Source organism: Aythya ferina (genome assembly GCF_964211825.1).
Source record: "Aythya ferina genome assembly, chromosome: Z".
Lineage (NCBI taxonomy): Eukaryota > Metazoa > Chordata > Aves > Anseriformes > Anatidae > Aythya > Aythya ferina.
The window spans coordinates 37,574,447-37,590,600 of record NC_140299.1 but is presented as its reverse complement, the minus strand read 5'-3'; the positions used below and the strand labels follow the sequence as shown (position 1 = coordinate 37,590,600).

General features: G+C 40.1%; 1 long non-coding RNA gene across 1 annotated transcript in view; it reads right to left on the bottom strand.

Annotated features, from left to right (window-relative positions):
* Nucleotides 1–3,086: 3,086 nt before the first annotated feature.
* Nucleotides 3,087–16,154, bottom strand: part of LOC311427506 — a 28,936-nt gene continuing 15,868 nt past the window's right edge. The window contains exon 5 of the long non-coding RNA XR_014687389.1: nt 3,087–3,130. This is a non-coding gene — a long non-coding RNA (uncharacterized lncRNA). The remainder of the gene's footprint in view (nt 3,131–16,154) is intronic.

Below are 16,154 nucleotides of genomic sequence, written 5' to 3'. Positions count from 1 at the left end.
ATATTGATTGCCATCTGAAAGACCTTCCAACACATTTGATAGTAAAGCATAAGACAACAATGTTTCATACCTGTTGGTCTGGAAATGACAGAAGAAAGCAGAAGATCACACTGTTCTGCATATTTTTATTTTATTTTATTTTATTTTATTTTATTTTATTTTATTTTATTTTATTTTATTTTATTTTATTTTATTTTATTTTATCATTTAAATTATTAATTAATTACATGAGTACATCCCAGCTACCCCTACAGCCAAGAAGGGGTCACAAGCAAGGTCTGACTTCCAGACCTTCCCATACAGTAGATGACCTTTTGTAATTTGAGGTATAGACATAAGAATTGGTAGAAGCATTGAACAGGTCTCCTGCAGTAAGTATTTCCTTGTTTATGGGTAATGCAACTCTTTATGAGACAATACTGAAAGTACAAACTTTATTGAGCAAAGGAACGGGTTTTCTCAGGCTATTTTAGAAAGTCAGAAAAGGCATCCTTGTCTCCTGACTGTGGCTGGAAAATTCAAGTAACAGTTGAGCAGGTACAATGGAGAAATATGTCACCACACTTCAGCTATGTAATGCAGTCCAGGACAGTTACAACAAGGCCTAAGGGGCAGGCAGACTTGCCTAAAACCAAGCTGAAAGCCTGAACCCCTTGGCCAAATAGGGTGGTGTGAGCAAAAGCTTTCCTGAATGTCCATCAGATTGGAGAACTGCCAGTTCACTGAGGACACTGTTTACCCACACCTCCAAAGTGCTTCATGTGCAGGCCCAAATCAAGAAGCACAGCACCATGCTTCTTCTGCTGTGGTTCTCTGGAACCAAGAATTCTAGAGGTTAAATCAGTAGATGGGAAGCAGAACGGTTTAGTAATCTGTTCATCTGGAAAGAAAGCAACCACTTATACACTGCAACTAGCGATATGATGCTGGGTCAGAGGTTAGGAAACTGTGGAGAGGCCACAGATTATCAGTCCTGCATAGGGGTTAAATGATTGCCCTAAATCTTTGGAGATGTTTATCTACTCCCCTCTAAAAAGGCTGTAAATTTTTGTGATAAATCCCTTGAGAAAAATGTGGAAGCTGAATCTGGGAAGAGCCCAAGTTCTTTCTCAGTTAACCTGCATAAAAGCATGGATGAATTACTGTGGCAATGCCCAGCTTTGCAGGGGATTAGAATTGTTCTGGGCAAGCTGTCCCACAAGGTGCTACCTGCACCTGCAGGTAGTGAGGAGTGGCTCCTGACCTAATCAAGAAGAAATAGAGGCAAGAGGTCCCACCCAAAAATACAAGCTTTCCGTCATGAAGAAAAGTTGTATCCTATTAAAAAATAAATAAATAAATAAAATAGCTGTGTGCATCCTGTTTTTAAAGTTCAGTTAGAACTGTGCTTGCAAACAAATTGTTATCTGTGTGGGTTGATCAGCAAAGGAAAGAAAACATTTAAAAAAATAAAAAATTAAAGGCATCCCAGATATGAGGAAGAAGTTCCAAGTAGTACTCAATAAGTAGAGCTGCTCAGTCCTTAACACCAAGGGAGACGAATGTGACAAGCTGGAAGATGTCTCTACTGTTTTTATAAGCATGTTGGATGCCACTGTATGTCAGAACAGGGGTGTTTAAAAAAAAAATGCCAAGACAAACAACAAGCACTTTCAGCTTAAATCGCTTTGGACAGATGAATCTTTACTATCTTTACTGACTTAAATGTCTGTCAATACTGAGGAAGGTGAGAGAAGCAAGAAAGCAAGAAGGGAAGAAGGAAGGAAAGAAGGAAAAGAAGAAGAAAGGAAGGAAGAAAGAAAGGAAGGAAAAAAGGAAAGAAAAAAGAAAGGAAGAAAGGGAGAAAGAAAGGGAGAAAGAGAGAAAGAGAGAGAGAGAGAGAAAGAAAGAGAGAAAGAGAGACAGAAAGAAAGAGAGAAAGAAAGAGAGAAAGAAAGAGAGAAAGAGAAGAGAGAAAGAGAGAAAGAAAGAGAGAAAGAAAGAGAGAAAGAGAGAAAGAGAGAAAGAGAGAGAGAGAGAAAGAGAGAGAGAAAGAGAGAAAGAAAGAGAGAAAGAGAGAAAAGAGAGAAAGAGAGAAAGAGAGAAAGAAAAGAGAGAAAGAGAGAAAAAGAGAGAAAGAGAGAGAGAAAGAGAGAAAGAGAGAAAGAAAGAGAGAAAGAAAGAAAGAGAGAAAGAAGAAAGAAAGAAAGAGAGAAAGAAAGAAGGAAAGAAAGAAGGAAAGAAAGAAGGAAAGAAGGAAGGAAGGAAGGAAGGAAGGAAGGAAGGAAGGAAGGAAGGAAGGAAGGAAGGAAGGAAGGAAAGAAAGAAAGAAAGAAAGAAAGAAAGAAAGAAAGAAAGAAAGAAAGAAAGAAAAAGAAAGAAAGAAAGAAAGAAAGAAAGAAAGAAAGAAAGAAAGAAAGAAAGAAAGAAAGAAAGAAAGAAAGAAAGAAAGAAAGAAAGAAAAGAAAGAAAGAAAAAGAAAGAAAGAAAAATAATTTTGTGTGGCAAAGGGGGTGAGAAGCACACAGAGGCACTTTGATACTTGAAAATTACACAGAAAGGGGCGAAGCAGTTTATTCTCCCTCTTTGGATTTGAAGGGAGGTCTGGAAGATACTTTCAAAAAATCAAGCTCCTTTCAGGAACCTGGAGCTAGATGAATAGAATGAAGGTCTAGGCAAAATCTGAAAGCATTTAGTGTCTTTCTTGTGCCCAGCCCAGCCCATGCAGCACACGTACAGCCTGGGCTGGCAGACAGCTGGTGGACATGACCCTGGGAGAGGAGCAGTCATGATGTGAAAGTATCATGATGTGAAAGCCCATCCTCGGGTAGCACCAGCTGGCCAGCAAGGCACAGCCTGGTCCAGAGGCATGGTGAAGGGGTGATATGCTCCTGACACAGCCATGTCTGTGGGATGAGGTAGACTTGAGTGTGCCTCAGTGCTGTTTCCACATGTAGACAGAATGAAGCCCTGTCCCACCAGGAGAATTAGACATCCTCTAGTTAACGAGTTCTTAGGCACTTCTGACGCCAACTGGTCTACAGAGACATGCCGGAAAAGTGTAACCTGGGGCTTTATTCTGGGCCAGGGAGTTGCTGTTTCCTTAGCAAGTGCGAGCAGGAGTTTGTTTCTAGTGGCATCAGTTAGAGTTCTGGAAAAAATGATTATACACTTATCTTTTGCAGCTTGTTGCCAGAGGAAAATGCTCTCAGCTGATAAATAAACAGTTCACTCTCTTTCTTTCTTAAGCATTTAGCAGAAAGAGAAAGCATTGTGTACATGCAACATGATTACAGTCTTGAGAAATGCTATTGTTCTCACAAACCCGGGAGCATTCAGAGAACTGTGTTTGTATCTTTACACCCTTTGTACATACGTGACACTTCCTGCTTTTGCAATATAACAGCAGTATGAGGAAGTGCTGAGAACACTGCAAGAAAAGCTATCCACTCACATTCAAATCTCATGTGAATTTCTATTCTGAGAAAGTGAGAGGACAAAAAATATATAATCCTGAAAACTGTGATTGCAGAAAAAGTAATTTTTCCTCAGCAAATGTTACTGAACTTAGAAATGGAATGCATTTAAATGAAAGATAAATGGTTGTCCTCTTCCTTCTCAACCCCTGCTTTCTCTCCATCCAGCAAACAGATAAGGCAGCTTCCCAGGACTCAATCAGAAACTCAGAGATGGGTCATGCGTAGCACCATATGGCACAGAGGTATTTTATTTTGCCTCCTTTTGCTTCCTTGTCTCCAGACTCTCTTATTCTACCCATTAACAACATGGGAAGAGGGAAAGAAATCAGTCTTGCAATAGAAATACATCAAGTAGTGACTTGTCACTGTAGAAAGATGATAATAAGTGAGGTACTTGATGCAAAATCCTGCCAAGTGTCCTCACTAAAGACTGCTCTAGTTATCTGAGAAGAAAGGTGGAAATGATGAAGACTTTTTTGATGGTGTGGGTGGAAAGGAGCTCTTCCATCTTACAGATCAGGACTGCACAGCCTGCCTGGGAGACTGCTGCTCCAGGACACAGGAGGATTGTAGAAGCACCATGTAAAGGGCAGTTTATGTTAATATAGCAAAGCAGGAAAAAAAGACACTTCTCCCTATGCTTTTTTTCTCATGTTCTTTTGATAAACATCCCCACACACAAGTATTCAGTTTAATACTTAAACAGATGAACTCATTCATGTTAGCTGTGCAGCTTTTAAGCGTGCAAGTTTTTCCTTGTACTTGCTAATAAACCTTTTCCATGGTTTATTTCCTCCTTCTTGGAATGCATTTTCTACAGGTTCAAGGTCATCATTGAAACATTTTCTTCTTTAGGAGGAAGAAAGTCTTTACCCCAAACACATATTCTTATAGGTTCCTGAGCTTAGTAAGTGTACTTCTCTCAAAATTGATTTTGAAATCAGCTTTTTTTTTTTTTTTCCTTCTTCCTCTCCCCATAGCTTCCAGATATCTCAGTGGACCTTTTGGGCTGGAAACAGAACCATGTGCTCCAAAAGCACTGGGGCTGTGCCTCCACCTCCATTTGCCCATGGTGAGGACAGGTAGCAAAGCCACCTACATATCAGTTTTAATACAGGGGAAACAGAAGGAAGCTTGTTTTACTCTGTCTAATAACTCCTATACCGCTTAAAAACAATGAATCAACTAAGTTACCTGGCAAAATTGTAACACTTTCTCCCAAAATTTTAATTTAAAATGGCAATGGCCCTTGGTGTGCTGGACATCACACAGCACTTACATACCATCTGTAGCTTACTGTGCACAGCCCATACAACGCAGCAGTAACACATTATGCAGTAGAAACACCACCAGTGCCACTACATCTTGTTAACATCAGTAATGTGCTCTTACATGGAAACACTTATTGTTTCCAGACACTCCGTACTTAACTGAATATAGCAGGAATGGGAGACATCCTAAGATTCCTGACAAATCATCACAAAGTCTGGTAAGCCCATACTTTGCGGGACAGGTGGAAAACATGGGATGAAAAGGACTATCAAATGTAAAATTCAGAATATAACTGACATAAAGTGTTGAACATTTCAGTTCAGTAAGTGAAAGACGCTGAACAAAGTTACTGAATTTGAGTTTCTGAAATTTTGTTTACTGAAATAAGTAACTGAAATTCAGGTACTTCTGCCAGGTAATGCATTTACTTTGTCTTGTACACTTGATTTGAATGGGATGGTTGTCCAAACTATGCAATAAATTCAGTGCATTTTATGCACTTATAAATAAAGTGGTCATCTGCTGTTGCAGATACTTTAGTATTAAAAGCAAAGCAAAAGGACTCATTATTTGGGGTCACAAATCAGATGCTGAATGAGGTGATCTGCAATATTTTGTTCCAAAAATACCCATTCCAGAAAATCCACTTGAGATAGCTGAAACATTTCTTGATCAAAGTTGAAGCACTCATCTGATCCAATATGATCTTCTCTGTGGCCCTAGATTTTTATTAACAGTGCCAAGCAATTGCATTTTGGATATTTGTTTATATATAAACATATTCAACTACAGTTTAAGATTACTTCAATAAATCCTATACTTCACCTGTCATTTTGAGGACACCTTTTGTCTCAGATCATATAGTGTTTATTAACTAAAGTAGTATTTGGAATACAGTTTATTTTTATTTATATCTCACTTTTATTTTTGAAAACAAGAAGACATAAATTGTCCTTTAAATGACCCAATCTGAAGTTTTCTTTATCTAAGTCATATTTAGAGCTCACAGAACATTCAGATTTTCTTTCAATCTGCTCTGACTTACTAATATAATATTAGCATTTCTCGATTCCTGTCTTGAATTGAGTCAGATGTTTGTTGTTTAGACAGAAACACAAACATATATATGTGTACATAAGCTTGTAACAGACCAATTTTGACAAATGGGAAATTATGAATGAATGTAGGATTTGCAGCAGGGTGTGGGAGTATGTTGGAGTGATGGGTAAAATTCTTGTGTGTAAATATCTCAGTGTAAACATATTTCTTGATGCAGCAGAGAATGTATTCTAAAACTAATAGACACTGGGAAAAAAAAATAGGTAATACAAATTCCTAATGCTAACAATGCAAACATCATACTTTTAAAAATTTTGTCCCCTGTAGAAAGCTGCATCTATCAGCTGGTGATAGATGTGATTTGGGTATCAGGCAAACCTTTACCTTCACTGAAGTAAAGAGCTTCTCACATAATGTACTTGTTCGGCACCTGCACACCTAGGGTATTTTATGCCTGGCAAGCTTAGCAGTACTGTAAAATATGATGCTTGTGATCCCAGGTCAATAGTGGCATATTTAATGAAAGCTGGCTGGTCAGTGGTGAACTTTGTTATTGTTTCTCAAGGAAGCAGAGCTATATGTACTTAAAGAGGCTCAAACTTGCTGGGCTAATTATTCCCGTAACAAACTTTAAAAACATGTCCAACTCTGATTCACATACATCATTCTTGTATTCTGCAGTCACAAAGTCACAGTGTGTTAGGAAAAAAAAAAAATCCTTCTTTTTACTAGCTCTATTTTCAATTTTATTACTAACTTTTTTTTGTGCGGGGTCATTGCACTAATGTTTAAAAATAAATAAATAAATAAATAAAAATTCCTGTAAGATCACTACATCCTTGGAACTAATTTTCTGCAGAAGCAAGATGTATACAGTCAGCTGGAGACTGGCTGCCTCTGCCTGTGGCAGACAGTATACCTCAGGATATCATCGGGAATAGTCAGCATGGATTCACCAAGGAGAAGTAATGCTTGACCAACTGGTTGAGCTTCTACAATGAAATGACAGGCCTGGTAAAGGAGGGAAGAGCAGTGGATATTGTCTACCTGGACTTCAGTAAGGACCAAAATCCTCCACAAGGCACTCACAGCCAAGCAGTTGTTGTATTGGCTAGATGAGCAGACAGTGAGGTGGACTAAAAACTGTTTGAAAGGCTGGACCCAAAGAGTGGTGATCAGAGGCACAAGGCCTAGTTGGAGGCCAGGAACCAGTAGTGCACCCCAGGGGTCAATACTGGGTCCAGTTCTGTTTAACATCTTTATTAACAGACCGGATAATGGGTCAGAGTGCACCCACAGCAAGTCTGCAGATGACACAAAATTGGGAGGAGTGGCTGATACACTTGAGGGTTGTGCTGTCATCCAGAGGAACATGGGCAAGCAGGAGAAGAGGTCTGACAGGAACCTCAAGGAGTTCAATGAGGAAAAATACAAAATCCTGCACTCAGGCAGGAACAGTTCCAGGAACCAGTACCTGCTGGAGGCCAGCCAGTTGGGGAACTGCCAGGCAGAAAGTGGTTTGGGGGGTCCTGGTGGACATCTGTGGTGGTTTCACACTGATGAGCAGCTAAATCTCACCACCCTGCTCTCTCATTGCCCCTCCTCAAAAGAACAGGGGGAGAAAATACAATGAAAAAAAAAAAAACCAAAAAACCCTCACAGTCTGAGATAAGGACAGTTTAATTAAACAATGAAACAAAACAAACAAACAACAAAACAAGCAAAGGTAATGTGGAAGCAAAAGGAGAAAACAATCCCATCAGCAAGCAGTGTTCGGAGACACCTTGGGAAGTAGTGCCTCATTATTTGTAGTGGTTGCTGAGGAAGACAGATGCTTTCGTAACGAGTGACGCCTCTTTCTTCTTCCTCTTTCTCAGCTTGAGCATGATACCACATGATATGGAATATCCCTTTAGTTCATTTAGGTCAGCTGTCCTGGTGATATCCCCTCCTCACCTGTTGCTCAGCACCAGCCTGCTGGGTTTTGCAGTGGGGGATGGAGGGACAGCCTGGAAACTGTTCCAGCACAGCTCAGCAATAGACAAAACATGGGTGCAATATCCATTCTGTTCTAGCTACAAAGCACAGCACTGTATGAACTGCTGTGGGGAAAGTAAACTCCATCCCAGCCAGTCTCAGCACAATACCAAGTTGAACATGAGCCAGCAATGTGCCCTTGCTGTGAAGAAGGACAATAATATCCCATGCTGCATTAGGCAAAATATTGCCAGTAAGTCAAGGGAGGTGATCCTTTCCCTCCGCTCAGCACTGGTGAAGCCACACCTAGAGTCCTGTGTCCAGTTCTGGGCTCTACAGTACAAGAGAGACAGGGACATACTGGAGAGAGTCCAGCAAAGGGCTACAAATAAGACTAAAGGACTGGAGCATCTCTGCCATGTGGAAAAGCTGAGAAAGTTGGTTTAAAGTACTGTTTTGGAGCCTGGAGGACAGAAAGCCCAGGGGGGTCTTATCCATATGTATAGACACCTGCCAGGGTGAAGTAAAGAAGATGGAAAGATGAAAACGGACTTTCCTCAGTGATTCCTGGAGAAGACAAGGCTCAGGGAGGATCTCATCAATGTGTATAAATAACTGAAGAGAGGGTGCACAGAAGATGGAGCCAGGCATCTTTGAGTGGTGCCCAGTGGCAGAACAAGAGGCTGCGGGCACATACTGGAATACAGGAGGTTCCATCTCAACATGAGAAAACACTTTCTTTCTGTGAGGGTGTCCAAGCACTGGCACAAATTGGCCAGAGAATTTGGGCAGTCTCTCTCTTTGGAGATCTTCAAAAGCCATCTGTATGTAGTCCTGAGCAACCTGCTCTGGGTGGCCCTGCTTGAGCTGGAGGTTGGACCAGATGGCCTCCAAAGGCCACTTCCAAACTCAAACATTCTCTGTTTTCGTGAAATACAATGCATGGGTTTGAGTCTCTCCCAACCAACCTATTTAAATGTTTTTGGTTACAGACCAAAATAGGACTCATCTCTCATGAGATTGTGCTTCCCATCCAGCCTGCAAAGTTTGAAAAGCCTTTTTCTCAGGCTCAGTTGGTACTTTTGCTTCTCAGCTAAAATAAGAAAATATAACAATGTGACTGCCAATAAACGATAAAAATAACGAGAAATATTGCCACATCGATACAAATTTGAATATTAGGCTGTAAGTGTGTACTGGATTGTGTTTTAACCAAAATATGTCATTCTTCCTAGTTCTGAACTGAGTGAGCCATGAAGATGCAGTGTCTTTCCTGAGTAGAGGGTTGAGACAGATAGCATCACGTATCAGTTTTTGAGGATGATGTGAGGTCTCCTGTGGTTTGCACACTCCAAAGTGGATTATGTTTGTATAACATAATAGGGGATTTGTAATCAGAAGTTGTACACCGGAATAAAGAATCAAGTAAGAAGTACAGTTGAGCGAATGAGGTTTAGTGACAATAAAGTCTCTTATGTTATGTTCCTGGCAATTGTAAACTTCAAGAACGGTTTGAAGATTTCTCAACAAAAAAACTGGTTAGTTAAGCACAAGAGCATGTTAAAAATTGTGCCAAACAAGAGAGGAGTTAATTGACAAGCAAAAAATAGGATGAACACCTTTTCATGTAAAATCTTCCTTAGAAAATATGACTAATTATTCATACTCCATACATACAACTTTGATTTGGCAAAATTATAATTGGAATTTATGATCTAACATATTTTATTATTTTTCCATATTTTACTTATTCAGATTATGGTGTGAGCAAGTATAAAATTCTTCCCTAGATAAGATATCACAGAAGTCATTAAGATCAGCAAGTTCCTTAGTCAGATATTTTCTGGGTCCATTAATACTGTAGCATGAAGTGACGTCAATTGAATTCCATTTTTATTTGGTCTGTGTGATAAGCTATGAGATAAGGTTTCAATAGGAAATGTGGAAAAACTTCATATGCACCTCCATGTATAGAGTTTTACTCCTTGGTTAACCGGTCAGCGCTGGCTGCTGCTTCTGTGGAAGTCAGCAGAACCACAGAACCATGAATGTTAATTAAACAGGTTGTTTTTTGGAAAATGTCTGAAATTTTTGCTTTTTTTATTTTTTTTTCTTTTTGTGTGTGTGTGTGTGAGAGAGAGAGAGAGAGATCATGTTTGTGGTATGTTTGCGGTGAATAGCTTTGAAAAAGGTAAAGGAAAGGTAAAGGAAAAAAAAAATAATCCCTTTCTCCTATGCCTTTTCTGAGTCCCCCTCTTCAGATATAACTATGTGTTAAATATGGAAACAACATCATGCTGAGCAGATAACTGTTTCCCAGGGAATCCCTGCTTTCCACCGGGCAGTAAACATGACTGAAACTAATGGATTAGGAAGGTGCTGGATTTTAAATTATAAAGAACAGGATTATTCTTTGTGGCATATGAGTAGATACAAGAGATACCTTGTGCTTACTTTGAGCTAAAAATGTTTAGGTGCAACACCTAATATAAAGAGTAAAAGAAATACTTGTCCCACTTGAAGTATCATGCTCTGTGCTTACAGATCTCAAGCTGTGATGAAGTAGAAAGGCACACAGGCATTAGATGGACTGTTTCCTGAGATTGCCACAATGCCCAGAGAAAGAAGAGTGTGGGTTGTTCCTCCCCAGCTGCTTGTGCCACAGGCATGGCCACACTGCAGCAGCTCCTCTAGAAGGCAGACACCCCATTGCCCCAGGTCATTTTCAATATTCCTTGGATACCTCTAGCCTCCCAACCCAGCTAAATGCTGTGAACCCCACGTCCTTTTCTCTGAAAAATGATGTCCTCATTAGGACCAGTCAAGGTGCTTCCTACTCAAACCTCTGTAAAAGGTTTGCTATTTGTCTGACTTAGAGGAGGGGAGGGGGAGATAGCAACCCTGTCTGACCCCTCAGTGATTATAAGCACCCCATAACTTCAGTGAGTGATTGTAAGGGGAGGAGATTGACAGCACAACCTAACAGTTTGGGGTTTCTTCATTCTAAAGCCACTGAAATATAATTTTCCCCCCTCAATTTTGGAATTTAGGAGCAATCTAGGAGACTGCTAAATAAACCAGCAAGCGTGGGAACCAGAGCCACTGCTGAAGTTTAATCATATTCACATGAGAGCTCATCGGAACCTGGCAACTTGCCACCATACATCTGCTCTTTTATTTTATTCATCTTTTTCCATATCCTCAGGTTTGTCAAAGATTAATAAAAGCTACCCAGACCTGATGTGTACTCTTCCCCTGTTCATAAAAACACTGTATACACCAATAAAAATAAAATGTGGGGGAAAAAAAAAAAAAAAAGAGAGAGAGAAAGAAGGGAAAAAAAAATTCCAATTTAAAAGCTTATTCCAATTTCCTTTCCTTCCTTAAAATGGCCCTGAAAACCCATCTGTTACGGGAAGCACTCCACCTGTGAGCAGATGCTTCCCTGGTTTGTGCTTTTGTGCTTTATTCGCTTGTGTACCTTAAATTGGAAATTTTGGGCACCAGGTCTGCTAAACACTTTATTGGAGATGGCAGTGTTAACACTAATAGCACCACTAGTACTTTCTTGTTCTGTGTCAGAGAGAAGTTAGTAACATGCTGTAAGCTGCCAAATACTCTGCTCCACCATTCTTCTCATAAAGTGACTTTGCAGCAATCAAATTGCAGCAATCATGCTCCTGTAAGAACAGCAGCGACCAGCAGTCATGGCACCAGTGATGCTAATGACAGTATCTGAAGGTTCTCCCCCCCCTCTTTTTTTTTTTTTTTTTTTTTTTTTCCTGTAACAGAAAGCAGCAGGAATTAATTTGACAGCTTCTCACTGAGCAGTTTCTGGGTAAGTTGTCCCCACAGTTTACTCAGAGAGGGTAATGGCATAACAGCACTGCTTTGCTCAACACAGGAGGTAGCTTAGTAATTAGAAAACAGGAAAAAAGAGTCACAAGGGACTAAGTCCTGCACTTGTTAAAGTAAAAGGAAAACCCTCCTGGCTTTAATGGAGGAGGATAAAGGCTGTGGAATGCAACCTATAACTCTGAAACAAATTCATTGCTAATAGGCATCCAGCTGTTTCTCCTCAGACCTGCATGCTTATTATATATCAGAATTATTTTCAACAATGAGTAGTTATGATAAGTGGCAGGGGAAAATGTCAAGCCTTTTACTTGGACCGTAATGGTGGAGTTTTTTGGAGATCAGGAACACTTGTTACCAAAACCTCTATGATTTTCCAGCACTTTGGTTACAACTTTGGTCATGGCATCATCTAGTGACATGTTTTGCCTTCTCTGATTGTGCTTCCTGTGGCACATAAGGAAAGGAAGAGTCAACCTGAGATGGCAAGAATTAACAGAGAATATCCAATGTTCAAATCCAATAAATTGTTAAATCCATTATCTTAAACAATAAAGCAATACTGTATCACTGTGTGAAACAGATTCCCAAGGGACATACTGAAAGTAATATCCTGTGTGTAGGAAGTGGGTGCAGAGGTTGTTAGTTGTTTACGAGTCAGAGGTATTATTCCAGCCATCTAATCAGATTTCCCATTAGACAGGCCAAGCAATTTCACTCTGTGATGACTACAGTAAATTCTTAATTACAGTGACACCACAGACTATTCATTGTAGTTGCAAAACACCTTGCAACAGCAAGACACCTCTCTGCTGAGCAACTAAGGAAGCTGTAGCAATCACTTATTTTTCATAAACCTGTTAAGAATAGTACCTGATTCCCAAAAAGCTATTTAACCTTTGGATGATGACTGCTTCGGACAACAGGCCATTTCCACTCCAAGAGAGAGGGATAACTGTGCATCACATTCTTGGAGGGAGGTATAAACTGTAAGGATTACAACTGCTTTGCAGATTGCAGGCCAGCTGGGTCATCCTTTGGTAAATCCTAACACAGTCTACCTGTTTCTGTCGTGCCACAGGCTCTCCGTTACCTCAGCACTGCTGACAGAATGGCAGTGCTATTTGGGAAGCATGCTTTGCTGGAATTACACTGATCCCCCACTGTAAACATCAAGGTAAAAGTACAAATGCATGTCCCCTGTGTTTCTTGCAGACATAAATGTCTTCTGCTTATCTTGTTAGCCATGAAAGCCTCATGTCTCCAGAGGCAGTATCAGCCTGGGCTCAGCACAGTGATGGTTTGCCCCCACTACAGCTGGGGTTTGGGCTGATGAGCAGCCCTCTGCATCCCCCAGCAGAGAGAGGCTGCAGCTAGCACTCCACTGCAGCCACTTTAGAAATCCTGGCTGCACCTAGTCACAGTCCAAAGCTTCTACATCAGCCTTGGTCCCAGCAAGAACAATCTTCTCATCATGCACAAAGTGTGGCATCCTCATGTCTCCCATCCCTCACTTCCCCTGCGGACCTGTCCCTAGCCTCTTTGTAGAGAGCCACATAACACAAACCTGCTGTGGGATTTTGTGCTGGCTGTGCATGTGCAGAGAACACCCATTGCTCTGCTCATGGAGCTTCAGTGTACACCACGCAGAACTTCCCGTGCAGTTTATCCCTATAATTTACTGTACAAATTTCATTCTTACACACTTGGGGACCCATGGAAAATAATAATAACAAATCTGTCACCTCAGGCACAGAGAAAAATGAAATGAATCCCTGTCCTAAAAATTGCCATCCTTCCCTCTCTTAAACATCTGCACCAGTAGCACGACTAAAAGGTTTGCTTCCAGTAGCAGAACAGGGGCTGGGTGGGCTACGTAGTGGGCTGCCCACAGGAGCAGTGCTGAGGCAGGTGGAAGTCTGTGGTGGGTGCATGAGAGGATCTGGTGGCCATGCTGTGTCTCTGCAGAGGACCAACAGACCAGCAGCACTTGGGAGCATAGGTGCAGCATCATGGTGTTTGCAGTCACCCACGTGGTGCTCTCACTGTCCAGGGAACTCTGCATTAGGCAACACTACAGAACCACCACCTTCATAACCCAGGTGTTGCTCAAGGGCCTGCGGTAACTAATTACAGCGCATTTTGACCTTTAACTGGATTTTTAAGAAGCACATTTAGAAATCAAGAAGTTCACACCTTACCACACAGCACTGAGCTTGGTGGTTTTATAAGTAGTCCCTTCTATCTCCAGGTAACCAGGCTACATGAGTGCTATTCCAGAAATGTTGACTACAAGTATATTAATACTTTCAAATTATCTAAAACTATGTCACCCTGCCAGTAGGGCAGCCTCTGCTGGTAAATTGCACCTGATGACTGGGATAACAGAGTCTGGTTCTTTTGTAGAGGACATTAAATTATACTAATATTAGGAGTAACAGTGGATTTTTCTTCTCCTCATTTCACAGCTATATTTCCTGTCCATGTCAGAAATATGCTCTCCTCTCTGCCAAAGCTTTGCTCTGACAGCAAGTTGCTATTCTCTGTTGTGACATTCAGTACCTTGCTTATTAATATATGACAACTGTGAATTTTATTGTTAAATGTGGTAGACAGAATATTTCAGGAACATTATGATATGTATCAGTTAGTAAACTTATTCCATGGCGATTGTATTTGTTGAGCGTCTTGGAAATGTAACATGGCCTTGGATGCTTCTGAAATTTGTACCCAAGACCAGGGGGAAAGAGAAAAAAAAATGGGGAAAGGGGAGAGGAGGAATAAGAAGCACAAGCTTTGGGTTTCTCAAAGCTCACTTTGTTTTCATAACTCTGTTCAGGTAGTTCTCTTCAGACATGCTAGATTGCCTTCTAGGTACTCCCATGCACCCATGAAAAGAAGGATGGATGTAAAGACCACCTCATTCAAACAAGCGATTTTCACAACCATCTTCCATGCAGTTTACAGTCCCAAAAGCAGGAAGGGAAAAGACACAAGATACAGCCTAGAGTTGTTTCCTTGGATACCAAGATACTGTGACTTACAAGCTCTATCACTAAAACTATGATAATTTTAGCTTCTTTCAACCCCCTTCACATGCTTCTCTAAATGGCAAACTTGAGATCATGTATTTATCTTAATGTGTGACAGTGAAATACCACTCTGACTAAAAGGGCATAAGTTTGAGATGAGTTAATTTTGGTGCTATTGATAAGCAGAGGGAGGAATACATTTTCTGAGGTTATGTCCTCAGATGTAAATACATAATTTCTCTCTACTCCACTGGGAGTGCCATGAGCATATAAAATATGAAAATCTTGCTTTCCTAACAAATCACTCTCAAAATCATTTGTTTTGGCTTGTATGTTAGCCAGAGAGTCTGAAAGTTTACATGATACCGTAAAATGCGTAACACATCTGAAAACAAGACTCAGGGCTGCACATCCAAGCCATTAAGAGCAACTGCCACCTAAGCAACAAAAAAATGTGTATCTTAATAAATAAATAAATAAATAAATAAGTACATAAAAGTATGGAAAAACCCTCTTTGATATCCTTCCAATGGTTTAGCAGAGAAATAGATTTGTTTTATCAGAGAAACAGATAGGCTTTTGAATTACTTCCTCTATTTTTAAACTTTGTTTGAAATTTTTCAATGGCATTATAAAGAGTGTACTTCTTTGCCTGCAAGGTCTGACTTTGGGATTTAGGTGCATTCCCCTGCTGTCCAAATGCAACTGGAATGAAATTCACACTGTACTACAGAGCACACAGCAAAAGCAGTATCAAAGACTCCGGCTAATAATATAATTGTATAACTTTTAAATGTAGACAGGTTTCAAAATGAGTCAAGATACAAGTTTACATGTACAAGATGAGTAGTTTCAAGCCTTAAATCAGATTGCTGACAGCAATCATTCCAGCCTTTCTAGTTCATTTTAATTTTCTTAATTTATTTGCATATATATCTACTGCATCTGTCCTATGAAAGGCCTGGACATTTAGAAATAAAGATTTGTGGTTTGCTTTGTTTTGTTTTTCCTTTGTCATGCTAATTTAAACTTAATAATAATACCTGCCAAGCAGTGGAGATATGAAATAGTTGGCTGAAATCTTTCCTCCTTCTCTGCATTTGAGGAGTTGTGGGATAGATGCACTACACCAAGGATGGCAAGTGCAAAGATATGCTGTTTCTGCTTTTATTTTTCCCTGTTAATGTATCATTTTCTTTCTATTTCTCAGTCTGTTCTAATTCCATTCTCACTTTATATAACACTGTTTTTGTCTTATTTATTTGCCTACCCCCCACCCAATAAATTTCCATTTTGTCTATAACACAGTTGTATCTAATATTCATGGCAAGTATCACAAACTGTGGGTTAACAATAGAATAGGGTATAACTGACACTCAGACAAATGGCTGCTCTCATTCTATTTTAAATAACACCATGAAAAATTCTTCCATTTTCACACTTTTTCTAAGATGACAAAGCAGCAATAAAAGATCAAAGGAAAAGAAGCAAAAATGTGTAC